The sequence below is a fragment of the Trachypithecus francoisi genome, unplaced genomic scaffold (genome assembly GCF_009764315.1).
Source record: "Trachypithecus francoisi isolate TF-2019V2 unplaced genomic scaffold, Tfra_2.0 Lachesis_group17, whole genome shotgun sequence".
Classification (NCBI taxonomy): Eukaryota; Metazoa; Chordata; class Mammalia; order Primates; family Cercopithecidae; genus Trachypithecus; species Trachypithecus francoisi.
Genome location: NW_022681462.1, coordinates 108,497,314 through 108,509,340, shown reverse-complemented (window position 1 = coordinate 108,509,340; position 12,027 = coordinate 108,497,314). Strand labels below are relative to the sequence as shown.

Below are 12,027 nucleotides of genomic sequence, written 5' to 3'. Positions count from 1 at the left end.
ACCACCATGATTCAGTCACCTCCCACTGGGTCCCTCCCACGACATGTAGGAATTATAGGAACTACGATTCAAGATGAGATCTGAGTGGGGACACAGCCAAACCATAACTGTGCCCATCTACATTGGGTCAGGGTTATCTCAGTGTCTTCCGGAAACACCCTCACACATATGCCCAGAAATTGTGTTATACCAGCTATGTGTGTCTCTTAATCCAATCAAGTAGATGTCTAAAATTAACCATCAGAATATTTATGCCTGATTCATGGCTGAAATTTCAGGATCAAAGCTATGAAATCTCTATTTGTGTTTGTATGTCTATTAATGTGTGTTATGTATATGTGATATTTTCTTAACTCAGGATAGCGTTGCAAAATTCATTTATAAAATCCTTTAAAAGTGCTCTATTCTAACTTGGCTTGGAAAAGAATAAGCATTTATAAATAAATATTCACCAAACTCCTAGAAATACAGGAACTGATCAAATGTTTTTTAAGTTAACACGATTTGGATAAAACTTAGTTAAATAAGGTTAATATAATATTTTTGGTGTAATAAAACAACTACGTCTTCAAAGTTACCACTATTGAATATAAAACAAACATAAATTCCTATTCTGCTTGAGTTCTACTCCAATAAGCTAATATTATACTTACTAGAAACATAAAATCTTAAAGCTTATAAATTTGATTTTAATTAAGTTGTCATTCTTATGAAAAACATTATTTCTTCTTTATGGTGAGAAGATATACATATATTTGGAGTTAGCCAGCTGGACTCGGTTTAGATGATCCCAATTTTGTTGCAACATCCAAAGCATCATAATCAGGAGCCAGTCGAACATACGCCTTCTTCTCTTTATCAGGTCGAATCAGGATGTTGACTGTGGCCACATCCATGTCCCAGAGCTTCTTCACAGCCTGTTTGATCTGGTGCTTGTTGGCTTTAACATCCACAATGAACACAAGCATGTTGTTTTCTTTTATCTTCTTCATGGCCGACTCAGTGGTCAGCAGAAACTTGATGATAGCATAGTGGTGAAGCTTGTTTCTCCTGGGGATGATCTTCCAAGGATATTTGGGCTGCCTCCGGGGTCGCAGTGTCTTGGGCCACCTCAAGGTGAGTGACATGCGGATCTTCTTTTCTGTGTGTTGCTGTGGACACCTTTCAACACTGCCTTCTTGGCCTTTAAAGCTTTGGCTTTGGCTTTGGCTTTAGGAGGGGCAGGAACTTCCTTCTTCACTTTCGGTGCCATCTTGTGAAAAGCGAAAAACATTATTTCAAAAATAATTTGTTTACTGTAAATCTGCTTAATAGTAGTTTCCAAAATACTTTTGGTAATTTTTAACCTTAAAGTTAAGCTAAGTAAAAGATTTGCATTAAATATCTAGACCATTTATAAATAAGATACAATACTAAAACATTACATACTGAACATAAATAATTCAAGTTTATATACTTTTCGCTTCTTATTTTTACAGAGGGACTAAAGATATTTTGGACCATTAATAAACATGTCTTTGTCTACCACAATGAGAAATTGTACGATGAGGAAACACATTCCTGTAGATGTTGGGAGATGGTACACTCATACATTTTCTAACCTACTGTGGAATGCTAATATGTGACAGTTTATAACTGTTTACTTGTTAGGTTTCTCTGGCAAATAAAAGATTCCTAAGTATTAAAATTATAATCAATATGCATAAATAAAACTACTAGAAGCAATAGAATAACAAGAAACAACTCTATGCAAAGCACGCAAGAAAAGTAGGGCATGTTTCACAAGTAAAGTAGGATGTATTTTTTATAAGGGAAACCCTTACAAAAGAGACAAATAAAAAGAGATATCTAACCTTCCCTCTGTTATATTTGTATGGGTAAAATGTTATGTTTTCAGAAATTATATAAAATTCCTGGAAATTTGTCAATGTCCTCCTTATCCATGCTATGTGCCAGTATAGAGTTATGAGTCATAATTCCAATTATTATTTTAAATGTTGTGCCGGGCGCAGTGGCTCATGCCTGTAATCCCAGCACTTTGGGAGGCTGAGGTGGGTGGATCACAAGGTCAGGAGATCAAGACCATCCTGGCTGACACGGTGAAACCCCATCTCTACTAAAAATACAAAAAATTAGCTGGGCGTGGTGACGGGCACCTGTAGTCACAGCTACTCGGGAGGCTGACGGAGGAGAATGGCATGAACCTGGGAGGTGGAGCTTGCGGTGAGCCGAGATCATGCCACTGTACTACAGAGCGAGACTCTGTTTCTAAATAAATGAATAAATAAATAAATAAATGTTGTGTGCCACAGAAAAAATCGAATATCCTTGTCAACTGTGGTATAATCACAGCCATTTCATACTCTTTATCATTTAGATATTATTTCCCCCTGATGCTTTCCTGAAAGCTCCTGCGATCAGCTACAGGTCAGAATGCTCATCTCCAATACAGGACTCCTTCTGAGACTCATGGAAAAGAGTATGATAGATACTCTGGTTAAAGGCTTCTGATGATACTGCTTAAATAACTTTAAGACCATACACTTGACTCAGTGAAGATCTCCAGAAGCCTGGTGGAGAAATTGATTGGGTCATGAGACTGCTAACCCAAGATCCAGCAAGACTGGAATTGATTACATGGCACTGAATGAACTGATGAAAATTGATTATAATTTTATAGCTTTTTAGAGCGTTGCTGGTTCTTTAATGTTCTAGTTTCTGGATTTAAGAAATCTCTTTCTCTTAATCTAACTGTAACTTACAACAATTTAGTAGATTATACTTTTGTAAACAGAAATGAAGTATTTATCTTTTTTTCCCCTGCCTGATTTCTCCAGAATTTTGAAATTCTTACTGAATATTCTTATTTTCATGATGATATAGTTATTAGCAAAAGTCCAATAAGAATCTGTTCACTTTATAACAGGACATAATTGAAAAATTTGGTTATATTATCAAAGTTTTTACTGGAATATCATATTTTGGAAGTGTACCTAAGATCAGTTATGACCAGCAATTTTAAGGAAGTAAGGTTGACTTTTATGGAGACAATGCTTACAAAGCACTGTGAGAAATGGGAAAGTTCTTCTTCAAAGATTGTAAAAAGTCACAATTTCTAACTATAAGATTGCTATCCACTATTTGTGTGTTGTGTGTGTGTGTGTGTGTGTGTGTGCGTGCGTGTGTTCCAAATCAGTTGTCCTAGCTTGTTCTGGCATGCCTGGACAGAACTAGACAAGCCCCAGCCCATAGTGTATGCCATTCCTTATTGGAGATGCTTCCTTAACTATCCCTGGCAACTTCCTTTCCTTTCTTTGTTCTATTCCCCTTACCTAATTAAGAAAGTTTTAAACTAATAGCCAATTGGGTAAAGTGTAAAGTGTGAGGTCCTATTCCAGCCAATGGTAACTGGACACAGCAGTAGGGTAGACACATGAGGTTATAAGTAACTCTGTCTCCTTTGTTCGGTGTGCTCTTGTGGCTGGACAGCTATTGAGTAGCACCCTTTCTGCAGAAAGTAAAGCTCGCCTTGCTAAGAGATCATTTGTTCCCATGTTAATTCCTTTTTTTTTTGGAACACCAAAAACTTCATTCCCAACAGCACTCTGAGAAAAGTCAGCCTGATACTTACATTACAGGGTTCACAGCCTTACAGGTTACTAAAGAAGGTCATTTCCTGGTAGGCCCAGGAATTTGGGGATATTTTGGGGGCCTCAAGAAGACAGGAATTCACACAAAGCTATAAGGACTGCAGCTGAAATTTGATAGTATGTTCTTAGCTTGGCTTTTAGCCTGATAAGGCCTTTAAAAGTCAAATCTGAGATTCTGTATGAAAACTTCCAGCAAAGAAACTTGAAAGCACCTATGTGGTCATCTCCTGTTCTTGCTGCACTTACGTAAATAAGCAAAATGTAACAAAACTGGACTTAATTTTAAAAGAAGAAGAGTCTTACTTTGATGATCAAAAATGATAGTTACTACAGAGAGAAATTTTATGTTTCAATGGAAAACTATAACTTGGCCAGGCATGGTGGCACATGCTTATAATTCCAGCACTTTGGGAGGCCAGGAGTTCAAGATCAGCCTGGGCAACATGTTGAAACCCCGTCTCTACCAAAAATACAAAAATTAGATGGGCATGATGATATATGCCTGTAGTCCCAGCTAATCAGGAGGCTGAGGAGAGAAGATCACTTGCACCAAGGAGGTAGAAGTTACAGTGAGCTGAGATTGTTGCACCTTTGCACTCCAGCCTGGGTGACAGAGCCAGACCCTGTCTCAAAAAAAAAAAAATTTTTTTTAAGGAAAGCTATAGCTCTTGTGGGTTATCAGATTCTAGTTTTGTTTCTTGTTTTGGGGCTATTTTTACCTCTTTGTAAACTGGATCCTGCCATCTGATGAATTTTGTCCCACAATGATACTTGTGGAATAAGAAGCCAAGTATTGTCTCTCCTACTAATGTATCTATTGTCAGTTAATTTGAAGGTCTCCAACCCTGGAACAAAGTTAGAAGAGGAAGGTTTTGCTCCCCAAAATGCATAACCAAACTGTGGTACATTCATGCAATGGAATACTATTTAGCCGTAGAAAGGAACAAGCTATCAACTCACACAAAGACATGAGTGAATCTTGTATGCACATTGCTAAGTGGAAGAAGACAGTCTGAGGAGAATACACACAGTGTGACCTCATTTAATGAGAACTGCAGAAGGCAAACTACACGGATGGGAAACCTTTGGCTCCATGGGGTGGGGGTTTGAAGCATTCCATATGGTACTTTAATAGTGGGATACCTCCCACAATGCGTTGGTCAAAATATGCAGAATTTTGCAACCAAATGGGTAAATCAAACTCTATTCAAATTAAATAAAATTACTCAGGATGTGGAGTATCCCAGGATTGAATACATCATGTGAAAAATAATTTAACTATGCTACAAATTACTATGGTTTGGATGTGGTTTGTCCCTGCAAAAACTCGTGTTGAAATTTGACCCCCAATGTGGCAGTGTGGGGCGGTGGGGCCTAGTGGAAGGTGTTTGGGTCATGGGGACGGATCCCTCATGAATAGATTAATGTCCTCCATGGGGATGAGTGAGTTTTGCTCTCACAGAAATGGATTAATTCCTGCAGGAGTAAGTAGTACAAGAGTCTGGGTTCCTTGGCTTCCCTGTTGCTTTCATTCTTGCTATGTGATCTCTGGTACGCCTCTTGCTCCCCTTCCACTTTCCACCATGAGGTGAAAAAGACTGAGACTCCACCAGATGCAACTGCCCAATCTCAGACATTCCAGCCACCAGTATTGTGAGCCAAAAGGACCTTTTTTACTTATAAATTACCCAGCCTCAGGTATTCTGTTACAGAAGCACAAAACAGACTAAGACACAAATGTAGGAAAAAACTCACTGAAGGTGTAGCGAAAATGGTGTTGATCTAAGTCACTTTGAAAATGAATAGAATCCGTATGCTGAAGGCAAATGAACTATACTTCATCACTGGATTCCATTTAATAAAGTTCTTTCTAACAGAAGCAATTGTGAACAATTGTAAAACCACAGTATCTATATCTGGAATAAAACAATGACTTACATAAATCCAGATGGTAGGAACCAGGTCTCTCACTGTTGAAGTGGGAGGTTACAAATTAGCAAGGAGAGAAGGCTAGAATGGTTCATGTGATAGTAGATCAGAGGTGGAGACATGAAAGTAAACTTATGTTTAGTTTAATATAGATACACACAGTTCTACATAGAAAACTTTATAATTAGATGTGTATAGGTAGGTTAGACACACACATATACTTCCTAGCATTGCTAATGAGGAACAAGTGCTCATTCAACAATGTGCTCATTTGGCAGCCAGATGTAAGCTTTCCTACCATTCTGAAAGGAATCAGGCTCTTTGAAGAAATGTCTGATACTAGAACTGGGGCAGTAAATATAGGAGTCAGGATAATCTTGAAGTATCAGAAAGTAAGTAAGTACTAAAAAAAATTAAAATATATCAAAGAAAAATAATAGCCAATAAAAACAGCTACTGATGGCCAACACAGGAATGAATTGTAGTGTTGAATAATAACTAAAGCTGAAAGTAATTATCTAGGTGTCTGTATTTGTATACACAGGTGAATAAGAAAATGGAGTTGCATAGAAAACTCCTTTACAAAAGAATTCCAAATAATTGATGTAGACACTCAGCCATCAATAATGTGGAGCCAACTCCTCACTCCATAAGTGTGGGTTCCATACAGTGACTTGTTCCAAAAGAACACATGCAGTATGGGCAAGGAGGAAAAATAACTTCACAGTGGAGAGACCTGACAAACAGTAGCTCTTCCAAATGATCCAAGTGAACATCAAAGGTGACAGTTCACCTTGAGAATATGCAGTGACAATGGGGGATATTCTACGAAATTCTTGACCAATCCTCCTCAGTACTAGCAAGGTCATCATGACATGGAAAGCCTGACGCACTGTCACAGCCAGGAAGAGCCTACAGGGACGTGATGACTACACATGGATGGATCACATGGATGGGATCCTGGGTCAGAGTAAGACAGAACCAAGGGCATCAAAATGAAATATGAACTTCAGTTAATAATAGTCTATCAGGCCGGGCACGGTGGCTCAAGCCTGTAATCCCAGCACTTTGGGAGGCCGAGACGGGCGGATCACGAGGTCAGGAGATCGAGATCATCCTGGCTAACACGGTGAAACCCTGTCTCTACTAAAAAATACAAAAACCTAGCCGGGCGAGGTGGCGGGCACCTGTAGTCCCAGCTACTAGGGAGGCAGAGGCAGGAGAATGGCATGAACCCAGGAGGCGGAGCTTGCAGTGAGCTGAGATCTGGCCACTGCACTCCAGCCTGGGCGACAGAGTGAGACTCCGTCTCAAAAAAAAAAAAAAAAAAAAGTCTATCAGTATTGGTTCATTAACTATGACAAATTATGTAAGATATAATAAGCCATGTGAGACACACTGATAGAAGATGTTAATAAGAGAGGAAACTAGGTTGTGGCTACATGGGAAATCTCTGCATTTTTTTGTTTTTGGCAATTTCTGTGTAAGTAAAAAAAAAGATGTAAAATAAAACTGTATTTAAAATATTGTTATATATTTTTGAACACTTCCTTGGTTAATTATTTATACCATGAATTACTAGTAATTGACACTGTTAACTAGTCCTGTTTTTTTAAATAAGAGCATTTATGACACAAAAAATTAAACAGTGCAGATTGCAGACTGATATATAAATCAAAACAAATGCTCTTTACATGTTTTCTGTTACAGTAGTAACACATATGTGTAAACTTAATTATCATATTTTTTTCTTGGGCTGTGGTTGTGTCCTGGTTCATTCTCTAAAATGCTGTTCACTTTAGACCAGGAAAAAAAAATAACCTTACAGACTCTGTTTCAATTCATGACTAAATATTTTCAAAAGAGTGACTTTGTAAAAATATGTTCCAATGGAAAATTGATTCATTGTGATGGGATCACTTACTCCAAAGACTTCTTGTCTTTGTTTTGTTCCCATGCCTACCTTTTAGCCATAATATAACAGAATCAAATATTAGCCACTGGGAAAAAGTATTCAAAGAAAGAAAGAATATGAACAGAACTCATGACCATGATGATTCAATGTTTTACCACAATGCTTTCTAAAACAGAAGAGTGTAAAAGGATATTCAAAGTCAATTTCCTCAGTGAGGCTTTGCAGAAAATGAGGAAACTAGAGAAACAGAAATGGCAGGACGTTCTATGGGTGAGTTTAGATGTTGCTATGTTTTATGGGGAAAAAAATACTTTACCTTTTAAAGAATCACAAAGAATTATTGGAAACCCAAACTCTGGAGTGTTTGCAAATTTAGTTGAGCTTCTATGTAATTATGTCTATATAGCTAGCCACGAAGTTGATGATTTTTTAAAAATCTGTGCCTTATTTGTGTAATAAAATGCACAATGAATAAGTAATGCTCATAGGAAAACATGTTAGACCTTGTGAAGGGAAAATCAATCTTGAGGACCCAAAATCACTAAACTAAAGGGAAAACTCAAGCTGGGAACTGCTTAGGGCAAATCTGCCTCCCATTCTATCCAAAGTCACCCATCTGCCCACTGAGATAAACGCATATCTGATTGCCTCATTTGGAGAGAGTCATCAGCAACACAAAAGAATGAAACCATTTGCTCTTACCAACCTATGACCTGGAAGCCCCCTGTCTGGCCTTCTGAATTTTCTGGACTGAACCAATGTACATCTTACACATATTGATTGATGTCTCATGTCTCTCTAAAATGTATACAACCAAGCTGAGCCCCTGCCACCTTGGGCCCGTGTTGTCAGGACCTCCTGAGGATGCATTGCAGGCGTGCATCCTCAAGCTTGGCAAAATAAACTTTCCAAAAAATCTGAGAGCTGTGTCAGATTTTCAGGGTTCACACATGTAATGTAGGATGTCAATGTTTATAAAACAGACATTATTCTATCTACTATTACAAATATGCTGCCAATTAACCTTAGACTTTCTCAACAAAATAAAAAATGATGAGGTACAAATAATGTATTTAAACTTAAATAATATTGCAAGTTTTAATATGGCTACTTTTCAATTTTTTTACTATTTTTTACTACTTTAACACTGTAAGAAAAATGAGTAATTAAAACATGAATAAAAGTGTTTACAGGGGGTGCACATGTTTCCTCCAGCCTCTGCCCATCCCCAGCTTTCATCCCAACTGTCCTGATGGTGGCTCTAAGCATTTCTGCTTTCTCTGTACCAAGATCTCTCCCCAGAAACAAACCCAAATCTTACCATATGTTATGGCACGCTGTGATGATGAGTAGCGATGAGCAGCCAAAGCCTCAAGGAAGGGAGACTTTTGTAAAACAAGACTTGTAGAATGTAACATGTGAAAGTAAAGCCCATAGCAGAGCTCCCTCCTTAGCACGCGGGGAGCAGACAGGAAGCTTTTGCCTCACCTTCCTCAATGGCGTGCAGTCGCGTCTCACCGTGTCAGTCTTAAGGACAATGAAACTCTAGTCTTCACGGTGGACATGCTACCAGGTGCTCCAAAGCCATGGTGACCCACTCTCAGGTGGATCCTGAGGAGAACAAAGCTGTGGTTCTAATCCTAACACAAACCCTGTCCCAAGACTTTGACCCTGAACCTATACCCTGATCCCTGCCCTGGTCCCTAATTCTGACCCTTACTTTGACCCTGACTTTGATCTTGACCCTAACCATGACCCCACCTCTAACCATACTTTCGGCCCTGACTCTGACCCAGTCCTAATCCTAACCCTAACCCTATTATTAACTTTACGATGTATCTCTAATCTTACCCTCTAGTGCTAAATAGCTGTACGCAAAAGCACTTTTAAATTATTTAACTTCTTTTCCTTGAATTCTCTAAGGACATCCTAAAGGAGATGTCATTACATATTTTGCAGTCCCTCTGAGTGGTATGGCTTCAGATAAGAAGTTCTAATACTTTGCAAGACATAAAGAGTTTGGAGGGTAACAGCACTGGGTTGTTAGGGATACATGTTGGCATTCATGATAGTCATTGGTGCTGCTCTCCAAATATTTTCAGTTCACTTTTTATGAATGCATTCTGACTGCTCTATCTCACCTACTTAAATTTTCACATGGCCACATGACTTTTTTTTTCTTTGCCAATGGAGGTGAGAAGAAATAACACGTGACTTTTTCAGGAGAAATTTCCAAGAAACAGAGTTCTATTTTGCATGCTTTTTTCTCTTTTCTGTAGCAATGGGAGATCTTACTGATGGTTCCTTCTTCCATCTGGATTCCTGTGTTAGGATGACACAGCACAGAGCTACTTCTCACCTGACCCAAGATGAGATGTATATAAATGAGGAAGAAGATTTTTGAGCCACTGAAATTTGGAGGTTGTTTGTCACCTAGCCCCCATTGACTAATGCAGAGCTGAAGAATGAGTCCGAACTGGATCTGGACAAGACATGTGAAGAGCACTCCAGGTTGAGTAAAATTCAAGTGTTATCTCAAAGATAACAGTGAGCACAATATGTTATTGGGGTGGGTGTGGGATAAATAAGGTATGTCAGATGAGAATAATGAGAAACTTAACTTTAAAAGATGGTGCTGATTTGGACTATGAAGAGATTCAAATGCCCTGGTTAGCATTTGAGTTTGTGATGGTTGAACAAACTAATTAAGAGCCCAAATTGAAGACTTGGGATAAATATCTGAGGGTGTCTAATACCCCAATTTTTCACCCTAGAATGGTCAGAGTCCTTGACCCCATTCTAGGGAGACTTCCAAAAGAAAAAAGACCTACATTTCTTCAACAACCCACATTGAGAGACTTTCCTGCAATCTTGACCTGTGGCTAACACTCCTCACCTTTCATTCTGTCATCAGCATTTTGGGGAAGTACCTTTAACTCTCTATGATTTACAGGTTATTAAATTGCCCTTATAATTCCCTCCAGAGGTGGAAAAGACTAATGATGATGGTGTCTGAGCTCACAACAGCAAGCAGGCATGTGTGGTCAGCAGCTACGTGGCTCATCTGCTAGGAGCTTATGAAATATGATGTTCTACAACATTGCTTAACACAAATGGAGACGCTCCTGACTCAGAGGGTTTAATTGCTCACCTAATTCTTTTCCTGCCCTCTTGGGCTCCTAAAATGAAAAGAACTCTGGGGTGATAAAATGAGTCAAAGGGGTACCAGCCGCATCACAGCAAAATAGATTCCTAAAAAATCCCTGGCCTAACATGACAGCCTTGGCTGGATAAGTTTGAATGTGCTGATAGCGGACATGGGAGAGTGAAGGTGGTTTAAATGTTCATATTAAATAATTTCCACCCAGATTGCAAGAAAAGAGAGAGGAATGGAGATGGCAGCATGAGTCCCTACAATAAAAGCGGATGTTTTGAGATGACTTATATTTGTTCTGACAAAAATTAAAGACAGAAACCAAAGTTTAGCCTGAGGCTACAATTAATTGGGCAATAAGCCAGAGGCACATATGGCATAGACAGATTTAAACATTTCTCCCTTATAGTAATACAAATACTAAACTTACAAATAAATTGATTCCAAATAAAACAAATATTTAAAAAATTTAATGAATAAACACTGGGGTCTACAGTAGTATTTGAAGGAGATCTCAATAACAGATTTGGTTTTTGAAGGTTAGAACTGATAGTCTAGAGATTTCATTTCATTCCAGAGAGAGAAAGGAGGAATTTCTTGGATTCCTTCAGGAATGCATCTAGCTTTGCCTCATCTTTGAACTATGGATATGGCAGAAGAAAACATGATGATTTCACAGATTTAAGGTGCAAAACGTCACTAGGTTCTCTAAGAAGTCTGGGATTCTTCTGCTGGAAAAATAAGTTTGTTGAGAAAAAATGAGTTGGAGGAGGCTGTTACTGAAGTGAATCAGAATTGTTTTGACTAATCTGCTTATTGCCCACTCTGTAGTGTGGATACAAATTATTCAAGCACAACGTCCTCTTACTGTTCTTGGAATGCAGTGGAAAGAGAACAGATTAGTTTTTCTCCCTCAGAACACAACACTAGAAACATTCTACCTTAGATGAGATATTGCCTAATTATTTTCAAAAGACGTGAAAAATGATGGATGTAAATGTTAGCTACAAAATAAATACATGCTAGAAACAGAAGCATCTGGGTCACAGTTATATTAGAGCTACCTGTGTTTCTGTCACTGAGATTAAAACAAAAATGTCCAATACAATCATTCACAGCATGGGAGAGGGGAAGGTGAAGGATGGAAAGGCCAGTCATAAATGGATTAGAATTTCAGTCCATAAGGAAGTGGCTTTGTGCATTGTCTGTTGCCGTGTGCAAGGTGAAGGCTGGTGCAAGAAAACGTGGAGTAACAAGGGCTCCTTTGTCCATCTCACCTCTCTAGATACCAAGTTTCAGACCTGTTGCATTTTAATTGAAAGGTTGATATAATTTTATTTTTTTTTTTAAAGAACACTTGCAGTGTTTGAAGTGACAAA

At 38.5% G+C, this 12,027-nt stretch overlaps 1 long non-coding RNA gene and 1 pseudogene across 1 annotated transcript; both read right to left on the bottom strand.

Annotated features, from left to right (window-relative positions):
- On the bottom strand, positions 1 to 1,522 carry LOC117062814 (annotated as a pseudogene).
- Positions 1,523 to 11,089: 9,567 nt separating this feature from the next.
- On the bottom strand, positions 11,090 to 11,520 carry LOC117063055. Its single transcript, XR_004428705.1, has 2 exons — positions 11,473 to 11,520; positions 11,090 to 11,376 (listed from the first exon to the last, which is right to left on the bottom strand). It is a non-coding gene; the product is annotated as an uncharacterized LOC117063055 (long non-coding RNA).
- Positions 11,521 to 12,027: the final 507 nt, after the last annotated feature.